Source organism: Petromyzon marinus, unplaced genomic scaffold (assembly GCF_048934315.1).
Source record: "Petromyzon marinus isolate PM22_M1 ecotype Great Lakes invasive population unplaced genomic scaffold, UKy_Petmar_22M1.pri1.0 PM_G_Scaffold_19, whole genome shotgun sequence".
Classification (NCBI taxonomy): domain Eukaryota; kingdom Metazoa; phylum Chordata; class Hyperoartia; order Petromyzontiformes; family Petromyzontidae; genus Petromyzon; species Petromyzon marinus.
Window position 1 is genome coordinate 1,601,253 of NW_027422750.1, and position 17,886 is coordinate 1,619,138.

A 17,886-nucleotide genomic window follows, 5' to 3' on the forward strand; every position below is an offset into this window, starting at 1 on the left:
CTTGGGTGTCTGTGTATACATCTGGGGTTATGTGTTTCCCCTCTCTCTTAAATTTAGCTCTTCTGTACCTGATGATGGCTGCTTGTGTTGCAACCGAAACGTCATACGCTATTATGTTATTTTATTATTTCTTATTTATACGTGACTTTACCGATAAAAAACAAAGATTATTTAGAACTGTTTTTTTCCCTGTGATTATTGACGTGTGATTAATGTGATGTTTCGTACGTAACGAACGTGATGATTCAATGGCATCGCCTTCTAAGTTTGACGATGAGACGTCATGCTTTCTGACGTCATCACCTTGGCCAGAAAACGTTTTGGGAAACTCTTTGGTCAATTTGTCTCGTTTTCTTTTTGGGCAAGTCTCTAGTAACGCAAGTTAAAACTAAAGTTGTACGCGTATTAGATCATATTGACGAGAGCAATTGTGAGCCCAAGTTACAGACAGACAGAGCTCAAGTATTAACACCCCCAACCTTAGCCGCAACAAATATATTTGTTTAATTCTCTACTTGACCTCCGCCCTTCCTCTCTTACCGATGTTTGGTTCTTCTAATCATATTTGCAGGTGTATGGAACCAGAACGCTTTTGGAACTCAGGAATACCTCTGACGTATGAACAAATCAGCTCCAGAGCAGATTTGTGCTCCCAAAAGGAAATAATGAAAATGAGATGTGTGTGTGCTTGTCCAATCAAATTCCCCAGGAGTTTAAAAACGAGAACTTTAAGTCATAGATCGATAGTCATTACAAGTGCAGTAGTAAACACAAGTTTAGAACACGGTGGCAGCCAATCATCCCACTGCTAATGTACCAAGGATAGGTTATATCACACACATATATAAGCATGCCAACCTTGGATGGTACATTACAACTAAACTATTACAACTATTTATTATTTTACCAGGTAAGGCCCAGTGAGCTATATAGTTCTATTTCAGAAGCGACCTTGCTATCTCAAATTAAAGCTCAACGAATTAAGATTGTACGTGCAAATTTGTAGCAGCCAAAAACTAAACATTAATCTTGCCTTTTTAAAGCTTTCGCGACTGCAGGAATTCATCTTCTTGGTTCTTTCGGTAAAATCACCACGTAGAATGGAAATAATAAAATAATAAAGTAGTAAAAATAAAACATAATAAAATAAAATTCTCACGACGTTTTGGCCACAACACAAGTAGCCTTCCTCAGGTGAAGGAACATAACTGTCGGGAAGACAGCGCTTTAGTTATTATGTTTAATTTGTATTATTTGATTCCCATTCTACGTGACTTTACCGAAAGAACCAAGAAGATTAATCTCGCCATCCCGATTGCTTGGGTTGCCGATGGAAAGCGTCCCAAACATTGTGAGTAACGCCTGGCCTACGTAACATCAGCACCAACGTCATGTGGCAATATGCCTGCAGGATCTCATCGTTCAAACAGGCGTCTGGCTTTGATGAAAGAATCCTTGAAAACAAAGCTCCATGAGCATCCCGGTCTCATGACGGTTCCCATTGCGCACACGGACAGCTGCTCTTCCACTCCGCTGCTGGACGAAGGCCTCCCCACGCCGCAGTCGAAACGTTGTGAGAATTTTATTGTTTTATATTTTTATTATTTTGTTTCCCTTCGAGGTGACTTTACCGAAAAAACCAAGAATACTCATCTGTTCCAGTTATCGACGTAACTGATGATTTGAGATTAGAATGTATATGCTCTGAACCCTCAGCCCTGTTCACAAAAATGTAATGCTGCTTTGGTTAATTCATGAGAACCAGACAGGAGTTAATTAAGGGTAGACACTCGGATAGTAATACAAGAATGGTTATGACAAGAATGTTTATTAATTCAATTATAATTGCCCAAGCGTCGTAGCATTGAAATGGTTGTGGTGGCTTTTGAATAGTGAAAAACTCCTTTTAAAAACGGTTTTATTTTAAAGTGCACTAAAAAGTAAAGAAATCGATTGGACAACGGGAAGTGGACGACATCTTGAGTACAAGATTTGACCACGACATCAAACACAGGAATGAAGTTTAATAACTTTTTTGTCACAACTTCGTTCAACTGACCATCGAGAAGTGCGTCAATGATGCGGCGCCATCTCCCACATCAACGCTTACTTGAATTAATTGGTTATTTTATAAATCAATCTTCAATGTACAACTTTTGTTTGTGTGGAGTGAGGGTGCCCGTAGCTCGTTCACACGGAGCAGGCGAGGCGATTCCACAGTTTAGGGACCGCGGCGTTTTTGACCTACACACATACATATGAATAAGGCGTACATACAAAATGTTAATCGCTTTAAAGGAGCCAATTAATTGATTCATTGATGCCGATTTTGATACAGGCATGCATTGTCACCGGATCTGAGTACCGTGTGCAAAATGTGGAATTGATTGGACGGCGGGAAGTGGACAAAATTTTTATCACAACATTTGACCACGACAAACAGAGGAATCAAGTTAAGTAAAACCATTTTGAACGCGAATGAGAAATCCCCCCCCACCCTCCACCGATGACGCACGAGCATTGCTAGGGGCAACCCCCGGGCAGCTTTAGCGGAGCAAGGAAATACTTAAATACTGCGAAATAGCAATAAATTGTTAATTTAACAATTTTAAAGTTTACGGATGGGAAAACGGAATGGTGCTGGCTCACCACGGGGCTTGCGGCGTGGTACCCGGCTACTTTTTTTAAACGTAAACTCCACGGTTCACGAGCAAGTGTGCGTCCACACAGAGACAGACAGACACACAGAAAAAATGCCTTTTATAGGTAAGAAAAGAAAAACGATGATGAGACTCAATGTGTGAAGAACACAGGATTTATTCGGCTCACAAGTCAACGGATATAACTTCAAAACACTTTTATCGGTCATCTCTTTCTCGAGACAGTGTTCCCGTGGGATTATTTCCAAGTCGATAGACGACACCTTTTTTTACTTATCCTGGCAGACACACAGACACGCCTGTCTATATGTGTCTGTGTCTCTGTGTGTGTCTATGTGTCTGTGAGTATGTCTGTGTTTGTGTGTGTCTGTGTGTGTCTGTGTCTCTGCATGTGCCTGTGTCTCTGTGTGTCTGTCTCTGCGTGTGTCTATGTGTCTTGTGTGTGTCTGTGTCTATGTATCTCTGCGTGTGTCTGTGTCTTTGTGTGTGTCTATGTGTCTCTGCGTGTGTCTCTGCATGTGCCTGTGTCTCTGTGTGTCTGTGTCTCTGCGTGTGTCTGTGTCTTGTGTGTGTCTGTGTCTATGTATCTCTGCGTGTGTGTCTGTGTCTTTGTGTGTGTCTATGTGTCTCTGCGTGTGTGTCTATGTGTCTCTGCGTGTGCCTGTGTCTCTGTGTGTCTGTGTCTCTGCGTGTGTCTATGTGTCTTGTGTGTGTCTGTGTCTATATATCTCTGCGTGTGTCTGTCTGTGTTTGTCTATGTGTCTGTGTCTATGTGTCTATGTGTCTGCATGTGTCTATGTGTCTGTGTGTGTCTACAGTGACGCGCGGTGGTGGTAGTGATGGCGGTAGTGGTGGCGGCCGTGTGGTGCGTGTCGAACTTCTTTCACGCCGTACGTATCGTGAACATCGCCACTGGGGAGATTAAGGTGGCTGCGGGTGATGGCGATGATTACTGGGCGCCCCCCCTGCCCGCCTTCGCCGCTAAACGTCGCTCGCCAGTCTGTTCCAAGCCATAGGGTAGGGGGAGCGAGATAGAGAGGGGGGGGGGGGGTGGTGGTGGTGGACCTTTGTCTTGCGGCGTGTAAATATTGTTGTGTGCGTGCGGGGTTTGTCCATGTGGTGGCGGTAATGGTGAGTCGAGCAAAAGTGGTGAAAGTTTGTGGGGTCGCTCCGAGCTCACCCTGTCACCCATCGCTCTCGAGCTCCCTCCTAGGGGAAGATGATGAGGTTGACGAGGTTGATGATCCTCATCGTTTGTGAATGCAGAAATAAACATCAGAATCTGGTGGTTTCATTCTGACCTCCGATCCTGGTCAGCAATTGAACGTCGGGAAACCCTCGCGCCGAGGGGCCCCACTAGTGGGCGTGGCCGTGCCCCACCAGTGGGCGTGGCCGTGCCCCACCAGTGGGCGTGGCAGTGCCCCCACCAGTGGGCGTGGCCGTGCCCCCATCACGTGGCGTGTGTAGTGACGGCAGCTACGCTCGGAGTGGCTGGATAATAAAGCTTGAAACGCACAGCAAACCACGTGGCCTCGGTGACACGCGATGCGAGGAGGACAGGCAGCCTATACAAAGACAAAGGCACCCCCAGTAGCCTCAGCACACTTTTGTGGCAAGTTCTGTTGGGAGTAGCAATTAAGGGCAGCACTGTAGGGCACTCCGGGGTGGGGAGATAGGGGGGTGGACAGCACCACAGGCCATCAGCCAGCTGCAGAAACATTCCCCTCCTCCACTCATCTCACTCACCCAGTCACCCCTCCACTCACCCCACCACTCATCTCACTCACCCCTCCATTCATCTCACTCACCCAGTCACCCCATTCACCCCCCCACTCACCCCTCCACTCACCCCTCCACTCACCGCTCCACTCATCTCACTCACCCCTCCACTCATCTCACTCACCCCTCCACTCACCCCTCCACTCACTCCTCCACTCATCTCACTCACCCATCCACTCACCCCTCCACTCACCCCTCCACTCATCTCACTCACCCAGTTACCCACTCACCCCTCCACTCACCCCTCCGCTCACCCCTCCGCTCACCCCTCCACTCATCTCACTCACCCCTCCACTCACCACTCCGCTCACCCCTCCGCTCACCCATCCACTCACCCCACTCACCCCTCCACTCATCTCACTCACCCAGTCACCCACTCACCCCTCCACTCACCCCTCCGCTCACCCTCCGCTCACCCCTCCACTCATCTCACTCACCCCTCCACTCACCCCTCCACTGATCTCACTCACCCCTCCACTTACCCCTCCGCTCACCCCTCCGCTCACCCCTCCACTCATCTCACTCACCCCTCCACTCACCCCACTCACCCCTCCGCTCATCTCACTCACCCCTCCACTCACCCCACTCACCCCTCCACTCATCTCACTCACCCAGTCACCCACTCACCCCTCCACTTATCCCACTCACCCCTCCACTCATCTCACTCACCCACTCACCCCTCCACTCACCCCACCACTCACCCCTCCACTTATCTCACTCACTCACCCCTCCACTCACCCCACTCACCCCTCCATTCATCTCACTCACCCAGTCACCCACTCACCCCTCCACTCACCCCACTCACCCCTCCACTCATCTCACTCACCCACTCACCCCTCCGCTCACCCCTCCGCTCACCCCTCCACTCATCTCACTCACCCCTCCGCTCACCCCTCCGCTCACCCCTCCACTCACCCCTCCGCTCACCCCACCACTCATCTCACTCCGCTCACCGCCCAGCCCCCCAGTAGCCCGAGCTGCTGCTGCTGCTGGGGGGCGTTGTCCCCCAGCGCCGCGTTGGCCCTCAGCAGGAACCTCGTGCGGTGACGCCGCCTCTCCCCCCCCCCTCCCTCCCCTGCCAGCAGCGCCCTCCTGCACCACCACCTCGTCCGCCTCCTCCTCCTCCGCATAGGCCGCTGCCAGCAGCAGCTCCGCAATGCCTCCCACCGTGTCGCCGTCCCTCAGGGCCCTCCCCGGGGGGGTCGCCCCCCCCCCCCACCGCCCCCCCCGCCGCGTGGATCCGCGCCGAGCGGCGCACCGGCGTCACGAGCCGCGGCCGCGAGGGGGGGGCTGCCGGCGCTGCGGTGGAAGGGGGGGCCGTGATGTTAGGGGGGGCAGCCAGGGTGGTGGTGGTGGTGCAGGAGATGTTGGCGGCTGGGGTGGTGGTGGTGCAGGAGATGTGGGCGACTGGGGTGGTGGTGCAGGAGATGTGGGCGGCTGGGGTGGTGGTGGTGCAGGAGGTGTGGGCGGCTGGGGTGGTGGTGGTGGTGCAGGAGATGTTGGCGGCTGGGGTGGTGGTGCAGGAGGTGTGGGCGGCTGGGGTGGTGGTGGTGCAGGAGATGTGGGCGGCTGGGGTGGTGGTGGTGCAGGAGGTGTGGGCAGCTGGGGTGGTGGTGGTGCAGGAGATGTGGGCGGCTGGGGTGGTGGTGCAGGAGATGTGGGCGGCTGGGGTGGTGGTGCAGGTGTGGGCAGCTGGGGTGGTGGTGCAGGAGGTGTGGGCGGCTGGGGTGGTGGTGGTGGTGCAGGAGGTGTGGGCGGCTGGGGTGGTGGTGGTGGTGGTGCAGGAGGTGTGGGCGGCTGCAGTCACGAAAGCTTTAAATAAAAAATGTTCGACTTTAAATTAAAAAAAAATTTCGACTAAATTAAATTAAAAACTTAAAACATTTTTCGACTTAAATAAATTAAAACAAATTTAAAAAAAATTCGCCCTCAAAATCACTCGAACCTTGGGCAGCTGAGGCGCGCGAGTTCACTTCGTCCATCGTAGACATCGCCGGAGAAGTTGTTGTTGTGCTGTTGTTTAGTCGTCGTTGTATAGCTGTTGTATAGTCGTTGTTTATTTGTAGTTTCATGTTTAAAGTTGTAAAGTTAAATGGTTAAAGTCGCAGCCTAAGTGGAGGCCTTCGAGGCGGCCATCGACAAATTCTGAAATTTCGCGACCCTTGCCCCCTGAACTTGCCTCCGATTGGCTGCGGGAGAGGACATACACACACGAGTGTACACCATCACACCATCACACACACAGTGCACACCACCACACTATCACACATACAGAGTGCACACCACCACACTATCACACACACAGAGTGTACATCACCACACCATCACACACACCTCACGCTTTCTCTCTGTTTAAACGTGAAAACTCTTAAACTCTTAAAACACCAACCCTTAAACACTAACCCTTAAAAGCCAACTCTTAAACACCAACCCTTAAACGCCAACCCTTAAACACCAACCCTTAAACACCAACCCTTAAACGCCAACCCTTAAACACCAACCCTTAAACACCAATCCTTAAACACCAACCTTTAAACACTACCCTTAAACACCAACCCTTAAACACCAACCCTTAAACACCAATCCTTAAACACCAACCTTTAAACACTACCCTTAAACACCAACCCTTAAACACCAACCCTTAAAGGCAAACCCTTAAACACCAACCCTTAAACGCCAACCCTTAAAGGCAAACCCTTAAACACCAACACTTAAACGCCAACCCTTAAACACCAACCCTTAAACACCAACACTTAAACGCCAACCCTTAAACACCAACCCTTAAACACCAACCCTTAAAAACAAACCCTTAAACACCAACCCTTAAACGCCATCCCTTAAACACCAAACCTTAAGAAGCAACCCCTAAACACCAAGCCTTAAAGGCCAACCCTTAAAAACAAACCCTTAAACGCCATCCCTTAAACACCAAACCTTAAACAGCAGCCTTTAAACACCAACCCTTAAAGGCCAAACTTACACGCCACAACCTAGACGGTAGAGGGCATTCTTTACCTCACGCTTTCTCTCAAAAGTGGCGACCTGACACTCCTAGCGGGTCGTCCTCCTCGTCCTCGTCGTTAATTGAGCAACAAAAATAAATTTTCCGGCGTCTGCACCCCCCTCACGGATTAAAAAAATGGCGGTGGGTGAGGGGGAGGAGCTAAAACAAATTGGCGGGAAAACAAAAAAAACTTCGCGTCACGTGGGAAGGGAGACGCCAAATCCGATTGGCTCCGAGGCGGGAGCGACTTTGAGGCAAATTTTTTTTACAGTACGAAATTACAAAACTCAACATCGACAATAAAACTCGCGTTGGCATTCGCGCCGGTGTAAATAAATGTAAAAAAAATAAAAGTTGTATTGTTGACGTACCATATTTAAATCAAATGTTTTTACTCGAACGCGATTCCGTTGTTTCGATTCCTTCTCGTGCTGAATCGTGTCGAGCTATGATTACGAAACGCGATTCGTGGTCCGAGTTTGCTAAGCCAATGGGAGCGCAACGCTGCTAAAGGCAGCGTCCAATAGGAGAAGGCGATGGTGGGAGGTGGCCGAGTGCCGCTTGGACCAATCAGTGAGCAGGGTGTTCAATGTTTCCCGCTCTTTCGGGGTTTTTTTTGTTAATCACAAAAACAATATTTAAACCCCGGGGTAAAAGTTATGGAGAGCATTGTTTTAATAAGTGTGTAGTCGGAAAAGTTTGCACGTAAATTATATTGAAACAGAGGAGCAATAACAATAATATAACTCCACCAATATCTTCTACAATGGATTCCAATGTTATCCCAAAGGTAATCGATTCCAACAGCTATAATCACTACCACCAACTCGACTCCCACTTTATCCCCATTGAAAATCGATTCCATGAGCACCATTCACCAACAATCGATTCCCATGTTATCACAACGGGAATCGACTACATACCATCAAAATTCTCCAACAATCGATTCCCATGTTATCCGCAAAGGAATCGACGCGAGTATTTTAATCGAACCGAGAATCGATTTTCCCTCCACGTGAGGTTCATGGAGATGGGGCAGTTCTACGGACCTGGTCGACTCCTCCACCTCCTCCTGCCTCTCCTCCTCCTCCACATCGTCACTTGCAGCCACGGTGAGCCGAGCGGGACAGAGGTCGATACATCTGGTACCAAGCTGTGGTGTACGTGGGGAGCGGTGGTGCAGTGGTTAGCGCACTGTGTGTGTGTGTGGGGAGTGGTGGTGCAGTGGTTAGCGCACTGTGTGATTGTGGGGAGCGGTGGTGCAGTGGTTAGCGCACTGTGTGTTTGTGGGCAGTGGTGGTGCAGTGGTTAGCGCACTGTGTGTGGGGATTGGTGGTGCAGTGGTTATCACATTGTGTGTGTGTGGGGGGAGTGGTGGTGCAGTGGTTAGCGCACTGTGTGTGTGTGGGGAGTGGTGGTGCAGTGGTTAGCGCACTATGTGTGTGTGGGGAGTGGTGGTGCAGTGGTTAGCGCACTGTGTGAGTGGGGAGTTGTGGTGCAGTGGTTAGCGCACTGTGTGTGTGTGGGGATCGGTGGTGCAGTGATTAGCGCACTGTGTGAGTGGGGAGTGGTGGTGCAGTGGTTTGCTCACTGTGTTTTTCACTCATCTCCCCAGCTCCGCCTTCCCCACTGAATGTCCGTTTGGAATCTCGAGACCTCCTTGCAGACCTCTGCTGGGACCCCGGTGAAGTTGACCCCAAAGGGGATAGACCCCCAATTGTTGAGCCTTCAACCATCGACTCCACCACCACCACCACCACGGCCAACTCAACTTTTCTGGACGTTACCTACACAGTTCAGAGCAAACTGTGAGATGCTCCCTCACTCACCCACCCGCTTGATCACTTACCAACTCACTCACCCACTCACCAACCCACTCACTCAACCACCCACTCACTCAACTACCCACTCACTTATCCACTCACTAACTCACTCACCCACTCACCTATTCACCCACTCACTCACCCACCCAATCACTCGCCCACCCACTCACCCATCTACTCACCCACCCACAAACCCACTCAACCTCCCATCCATTCACGGCTGAATTCACTCACCCACTCATTCACTCACCCACCCATCCGTCACTCACTCAACTCACTCACCCTTAAACCCACTCACCTAATCACTCACCAACCCACTCACCCATTAATTCACTCACCAACCCACTCACTCACTCAACAACAACCGCGATTTGCCACTAATTGGCTGTGACATCATCATGGCACTTGTGCCAGACTATATGCACGTTGAGGCCACGTCAAGTGTCGAACGCCCGCTGGCAGGAGCATGCTGGAGTAGCCCACCAATGGGACTTTGTCCAGATCTTTCAGGAATTTGTGAGCTCCTCACACAATCCTGCCTGGTTAAACCCAGGATGGATTAAATTTCGATTTAAAGCTTTCGTGACTGCAAGGATTCATCTTCTTTGGTTCTTTCGGTAAAGTCACGTAGAATGAGAATAAAATAATAAATTGATCAAATAAAATAACACAATAATCTCACGACGTTTCGGCCACAACACAAGCGCCCTTCGTCAGGTGAAGGGACGAGACTGTCTGGAGGACAGCGCTGTGTTATTTTATTTTATCAATTTATTATTTTATTCACATTCTATGTGACTTTACCGAAAGAACCAGGATAGATTGTAGGCAGGCCCGCCTAAATGTTTCGAACTGGCAAAGATGTTCCATTAGGGGGCTCCACGTTTTTCAAGCGTAGAGAAGGAAGGGAATGATTGTGGCCAAGAAGACTTGAAGCTTCGTGCAGAGCGACAGACCAGGTAGCTTCCACACAACGTTACCGATGAAAAGATATTGCCACGCGACTGATTCGGAGTAAGACCTCTACTGTCAAACCTTAGCCGGTCATGAGCACACTGCTCAGGTATGGGAAACTCTCCACTCTCTCCACAAATGCCCCATCACCAATTGGGAGTTGTGGGGGTGGAGTGTCTGATGGTACAAAATACCCAGGCAGGTCCTTAGTTTTGGTGGGGCTGATGGTAAGGCCCCACCTCTTGGTGGCAAGCTCCAGGTTCAGCAGCAGCACCTCCAACTCCTCCTCTGAGTGAGCAGCACTTACCAGACCATCAGCATATGTAACATGGTTGACCAATAGGGAGCCATCCCTTGACTGCACCTGGGCATCAATCATCCTCCCATTGTATCTGTACCAGACATAAATTCCACCGGTACAGCCATCAAAGGCTTCACAAACTACTTGGTCGAAATAGGTGTTAAATAATGTGGGACCCAAGGTGAACAGGTAATGGCTCCAACTCCCAGTCACGTAGTTTTATCCGGGCCCGCTCACCATCATGAAGGTCCTTAATTATTGTAAGCAGAGGGTCAGGGACTCTGAAAGCATGAAGAGCAACCCAGAGCCCAGGCCTACTGATGGTATCATAGGCCTTGACCAGGTTAATAAAGCAGAGATGTAGGTCTTGTTGGAATTCCCTACACCTCTGCTGTAGCAGATGGACGGAAAATATGGCATCTGTGCTGGACCGCCCTTTCCTGAAACTTGCATTGTGGCTCCGCAAAGCCTCTCCTCAGCATGCCTGGCAGGGCGATGTTGAATAATCCTTGTCAGGACGTTTCCCGGCACACTGAGGAGTGAGATGCCCCTGTTGTTGTTACAATCTGTGCGGTCTCCCTTCTTAAAGAGGGGGGACCACCAGGGCATCCTTCCAATCCTGCGGAACCCGTACAGTGGTCCAGACTATTGTTATGATGTCATGTGCACAAACGCCACCCTCCCTCAGCATTTTGCTCGGGGCCTTTCCTGGTCTCAGACTCTGGATTGCCTTCAGTACTCAACAGATGGCACCTCACCCAGCCACTTACAGGGGGTGACTTCCAATATTTGAGGCACCGCAGCCTCAGCAGGGTCATCCCCACTTTGTCCCACAATGTTTTCCAGGCTGAGGGATTTTCCCTCACGCAGGACCTCACAGAAATGCTCAGCAAATCTGCAAACCTGTTCCTGGGGGTCGGAAATTGAATCACCGTTCTTTCCGATAAATATGGAAATAGGTGTGGCGCTGCAAGTTACTTTTTCGACGGAGTTAAAGAGTGATTTGTGTTCGCGGGCCATTGAGGCAGATTCCATCTGCTCAGCAACCCGCGACCACCACCAATCCTTGGAACACCTCACGGCTCTCCGAACCTCCGAGCGAAGGCTGCAGTAAGCCTCCTCATTCTCTGACGTGGGATGCTGTAGACGATTAGAGTGGGCCTGTCACTTTTCTCAGCCAGCCTGAACACCTCTTCTGTCAGTGAGGGTCTCTGGCGAGGTCTGGACCGTATTACCAAGCAGCCATTAAAGCTGCATGAGTCACAGTCCAAAACCTCGCCCATTTCCCCTCGACATCAGGAGTGGGGGACAATGCCAACCCCAGCTGCAAGCGATGATGAAATTCTCACTTGCAACTTTCATCAGCTGAGACCAGGCCACTATGGGTTTGAATGGGGTCCTGGGTATACACCCACCATTGGAGTAGAAGAATGGCAGGCGCATCTTCCAGATGGCAAGTCGATGGTCAGTGAGCAAATCAGCTCCATGGTAGGTCCTTGTGTCAAGGACATGGGCCAGCATCTGCTGTTCCATCACTATGTAGTCCAGCAGATGTTCTTTGCTTGGACCTGGCATGCATCCATGATGTTGCGTGGATGCGCCGATGCCAGAACAGCCTGTTGGTAATTACAAGCCTATGGGCTGCACAAAAATCGTGCAGCCTTCTACCGTTGTTATTGAGCTGATCTGGCCCATGCCTTCCAATCACTCCAGACCAGGTGCCAGCATCATGACCAACTCGGGCATTAAAGTTGACCGACAATGTGACTCTATCCCGAGGGGCCACTTTAGCTAGCACTTGTGACAGGAGGTCATAGAAGGCATCTGACTCATCGGCCTTGCCTGCGTCCCTCCACGGATGTTCGTCTTCGGTGGGGGCATAAGTAACGACGACCACCGCTCCTCACCTCTGGTTGATGGGAAGGCGAGCCCAAAGTAGCCTGGGGCTTACAGCTTACCACACCTCACCGCCACACTCCCACGACCCCTTCATTATTTTGTTCATAAGAAGAGCCACTCCCTGTTGTTTGGCAGGCTCCTGCCCCGAGTAGAGGACTGTCCACCCCTCATGGTGGCAGGAGCCAGAGCCGGTCCACCGGACCTCCTGAATACCGCAGAGATCCAGGCGGTACCGGTCCGCTCCCGACAGAGGAGTGGCATCCTCTCCTTCGCAGTGAGCGTTCAAACATTCCACGTGGCCACCCACAGTGGTTTTTTGCTGTTTCCAAATGGGGTTTTGTAAGGAGACGTCATCGATGCCTGTCCCGCCGGGGCACTAAACAAAGCGCATAATTAGATATTTTGCGTGTTGTTTAGTGGTAATTAATTGAAGGTGGAGCGGTTAACAGCCCCTTGCACACGTCCAGAGCTCCCTTTGACCATTGTGGTGGCTACAAATGGCCACTCACTCACCAACCCACTCACCCACCCACTCACCCACCCACTCACTCAGCCACGCACTCGACAACCCACTCACCCACTCACTCACCAACCCACTCGCCCATTAATTCACTCAGCCACTCACTCGACAACCCACTCACCCACTCACCCACTCACTCACCAACCCACTCAATCAGCCACTAACTCGACAACCCACTCACCCACTCACTCACCAATCCACTCGCCCATTAGTTCACTCACTCACATACACACGTCTCTCTCAGTCACCTGCTCACTCGCTCCTCACCACTCCTCACCATTTCCTTTCCATGTTTCTGTCTGCGCAGCTTTGGACAAGTCCACTGGCAGATCGTCTGCTCTGCCACAACAGAGACGCGGTGCAATGTCTCCTCAGCGCTGGAAGATCCCACCGACCGCTACCACCTCCGCGTCAGATCCACCGCCTCATCATCACCACTGTCCTCACCCTGGGTCGTGGTTGAGGTCGTGCACTTGAAGACAAGTGAGTGGCGTAAGATCGGCCATGTGCCGCTGTCTCTGTGTGTGTCTGTGTGCTGAATGGCGGTTGTTGATGTTGTGTGCTCGCCAACAGCACTTACCCCAACGGTCTGTGCAAGCTATATGAGAGATCTTCTTTGGTTCTTTCGGTAAAGTCACGTAGAATGAGAATAAAATAATAAATTGATAAAATAAAATAACACAATAATATATTATTGTGTTATTTTATTTGATCAATTTATCTATTTTATCAATTTATTATTTTATTCTCATTCTACGTGACTTTACCGAAAGAACCAAAGAAGATGAATCATTGCAGTCACGAAAGCTTTAAATCGAAATATATGAGAGATCTTGTTTTTATGTGTCTGTGTGTGTTTCTGTCTCTCTATGTGTGTCTCTTTGTGTAACTGTTTGTGTCTCTGTGTGTGTGAGTGTCTGTGTTTAGGTCTCTGTGTGTGTGAGTGTCTGTGTTTGTGTCTCTGTGTGTGAGTGTGTTTGTGTCTGTCCATGTGTCTGTGTGCCTCTGTTTGTGTGAGTGTCTGTGTGTGTCTGTGTGTGTGTGAGTGTCTGTGTTTGTGTCTCTGTGTGTGTGAGTGTCTGTGTTTGTGTCTGTCCATGTGTCTGTGTGTCTCTGTGTGTGTGAGTGTCTGTGTGTGTCTGTGTGTGTGTGTGAGTGTTTGTGTCTGTTTGTGTCTGTGTTTGTGTCTCTGTGTGTGTGAGTGTCTGTGTTTGTGTCTCTGTGTATGTGAGTGTCTGTGTTTATGTCTCTGTGTGTGTGAGTGCCTGTGTTTGTGTCTCTGTGTGTGTGAGTGTCTGTGTTTGTGTCTCTATGTGTGTTACTGTCTGTGTTTGTGTCTCTGTGTGTTTGAGTGTCTGTGTTTGTGTCTGTCCATGTGTCTGTGTGTCTCTGTGTGTCTCTGTCTGTGTCTGTTTGTGCCTCTTTCTGTCTGTGTCTGTCTGTAACTCTCCCACTCACTCTCACTCACTCTGTAGAACAGGGGGAGATCACACAAACTCCAAATATACAACAGCAGGCATCGTCAGGGTCTTGATTCGAACCAATGGCCTCCGGCTCACTAGGCGAGGGAGATAACACCTCACCCCCCCCCCCACGCGTGACTCCCCCCCCCCGGTGTCTCAGCTGTCCTCAGTGCTCCGATATTCACCCTGAAGCTCACCAAGAAAAGGACGGTGGAGGAGGTGATGGCGACGGCTGTGACGACAGCGGTGACGACGGCGATCGTGGGGTGGCTGGGAAGGTAGACGCGGTGGTTGACGCAGAGCCGGAGGTCTGGGAGCTGTCAATGTCGGCCTACGTTGAGCGTTTGTTGCTGAGAAGGATGGTGGGGCACCGACTGGATTTCTTTTTTCAAGCGGAGTACTCGGCAAAAGGGGGCGCTCCGAATGCGGTGAGCGGTTGCGGGGGTTGTGACGGGGGTTGGAAGGTTGTGGGGGGGACGTGAGTGGTGATTGAGAAGCCTTGGGTATCGGAGGGAGTAGCCAAACCTTGTGAGTGGGTGAGTTAGTGAAAGAGTTAATGAGTGGGTGAGTGAGAGATGCTACTCTACTACTGATGATACCTCTGTAGTGTACCACTTCTGAGACACTAATCGTAGGAGGCAACACGTCTATTCTTCACATTTAACAATTGTTCACACACGGGATAACTACAGACTGGTCAGAGCAGCCGGCACGCTGCCTGACGATGAAGACATAGCACATTGGGTTCCACTCCACCGACAGACAGCCTTTATCCAGCCTCAGGACTTCCCTTTTATGCCCCCCCGGCGTGGCCTGGCTCCGCCCTTGGCCACGCCCCCTTCTGGAACCCACCAGAAGGCTCTGGGCCATATCTCACGTGTCCCCTCGGGCACCCTTGCCACAAATCCCTTACCCTGGCCTATCACGTGCTCCACCAGCCGGCCGGTTTGCCACATCCTCATATGCCCCCTACTGCCAGCAGCGCGCGTCACGCACCCGAGTAACCCACTCCGTGGCATTGCATTCTCTGCTGCCAGAACGGCCGCTGCACCCTGCTCTGCTGGCAGGTATGGCTGTGACGCCCACATCTCCTCTCTCTGTCGGTAACCAGCACCACGTGCCGTAGTGAACCATTCTGTGTCACTTCACTACGACTTTAGTGAGTCCAACTGAGTCGCAGACGTTATTCTTTAGAGGCAACACATTTGTTGTAACACGTGACATACAAAGGGGTAACTGCCCCTTTACCAGATATAGCCTAGGGGTGGTGACCACCCAGCTAACTAATCTATACGTCGGAGTTACAGCTACGAAGGGTCGGACCCTCACTCGGGTCCCCGGCCACATGTTGATGCCTTGTAGGACGTAGAGCTTCCAGCTTGTAGACGTAGAGCTTACAGCTTGTAGACGTGGAGCTTCCAGCTTGTAGACGTGGAGCTTCCAGCTTGTAGACGTGGAGCTTCCAGCTTGTAGACGTGGAGCTTCCAGCTTGTAGACGTGGAGCTTCCAGCTTGTAGACGTAGAGCTTCCAGCTTGTAGACGTGGAGCTTACAGCTTGTAGACGTGGAGCTTACAGCTTGTAGACGTAGAGCTTCCAGCTTGTAGATGTAGAGCTTCCAGCTTGTAGATGTAGAGCTTCCAGCTTGTAGACGTGGAGCTTCCAGCTTGTAGACGTGGAGCTTACAGCTTGTAGACATGGAGCTGCCAGCTTGTAGACGTGGAGCTTACAGCTTGATGACACGACTATTGATGATGATACTACTACTACTGATGATGATGCTGTTACTCCAGGTGAACTTCGTCAGTTGCCACCATGCGGTGTCTCCGCCTGGAGACGCTGATGAGTACTGTGCCCGTGCGAGGGTCATCGCTGACTTCCTGCGGCGGAAGGCAGGGGAGTGGTCTCCGCTGTCCTGTGTGTCCGTCCCTCCACCACACAGCGCCGTGGGTGAGTGGGTGGGTGAGTGGCTGGGTGAGAGAGAGAGATGTTTGTGTGTGTGTGGTGATTGCAAATCCTTAGATATCGGAGTAAGTTGCCAAACCTTGTGAGTTGATGGGTGAGTGAGTGGGTGGGTGGATGTCTATGTATCTGTATGCATCTAAATTAGTCTCTATGTATCTTTATGAGTCTCTATGTGTCTCTGTATCTCTTTGCAGAGTATCTGTGTGTCTCTGTGGGTCTCTGTGTATCTCTATGTAGGGTCGCTATGTATCTCAACCAGCCTCCATGTGTGTCAATGAGTCTCTATGTATCTCTGTAAATCTCTGTGTGAGTAGTTTATGGGTCTCTGAGTAGTCAATGAGTTTTCTGTGTGAGTAGTCTATGGGTCTCTATGAGTGTATTCATCGGACGAGTAAAGTTATTAAACTGAGTAAAGTCATATTCTTGGTTCTTTCGGTAAAGTCACGTTGAAGGGAAACAATAAAATAATAAAATATATATGAAACAATAACATTATCACGACGTTTCGACTGTAACACAAACAGTCATCATCAGGTGTGAAAACCAACGGCAAGAAACATTTGAAAGAAGTTGCGGTTTGTATTTATTTATTTTTAAACGTTAAGACCACGGACAGCGATTTGTCAGTTTGTTTATAAGGACGAGTCCATCTATGTTCGGAAAAGAGGAGGGGGGAGACGAAAAATTAATGTATGCTGTCTGAAAGCCACCGTAAACGTGAACAATCAATTAAGACCCGAAATGGTTTATCAAATCCTTCCAATGATTGCTAAGCCAGAATCCATCTTCTCGGTTGAAATTGTCTCTGTGTTTGTATATGTGGATAGCCTCATGAACGAATCTCTCGTGGTAGCCCGATGGCTTGCAAAGAACCTCTGTCTTGGAGAAGTCAATGTCATGTGAGCCTACTGAATTATAACAGTGATCTGCCACGGCCGAGGTGTTGGTCCTACCGTGTTTAAGGTCTGCTTTGTGTTCACGAATGCGGTCCGAGACATGTCGTTTGGTTTCTCCAATGTAACTACTACCACAGAGGCAACTTAGTTTGTAGACACCAGGGTACTGTATGTCCAGAATCACATCTTTTACAGACGGAACCAGATCACGGATTTTATGTAATGTGTTGAAACTGACCTGGATCTTGTGTTTATTCAAGATTTGGAGATCTTTTTTGTGATCCCCGCAATGTAGGGTAAAGTAATGGTTTTGAAAGGCTCCTCAAGAGGGTCATTCTTCATGGTTTGAGTGATAGCTTTGCGGATTGTATAGTCGGAGTAACCATTAACCTTAAGAGCTTGGTGTACGTGCTTGAGTTCACTGCCTATGTGTTCCTGGTCGGATATGCATTGGGCTCTATGATACTCTTGATGAGAGAATTCTTCTGTGATGGATGGTGGTGGGAATCCGGTTTCAGATAAGCATCCGTATGGGTAGCTTTCCTGTAGACAGAGTGGCTCATTGAACCATCAGGTCTCTTTTTAATTAGGACATCCAAAAAAGGTAGCTTGCCATCTTTTTCG

The 17,886-nt window shown here is 50.0% G+C and overlaps 1 long non-coding RNA gene across 1 annotated transcript; it reads right to left on the reverse strand.

Annotated features, from left to right (window-relative positions):
- Positions 1-2,799: 2,799 nt before the first annotated feature.
- Positions 2,800-7,597, reverse strand: LOC142912098 (uncharacterized). The gene is made up of 4 exons (XR_012933919.1): positions 7,455-7,597; positions 6,385-6,628; positions 5,393-5,738; positions 2,800-3,660 (listed from the first exon to the last, which is right to left on the reverse strand). It is a non-coding gene; the product is annotated as an uncharacterized LOC142912098 (long non-coding RNA).
- Between the last annotated feature and the right edge of the window lie 10,289 nt (positions 7,598-17,886).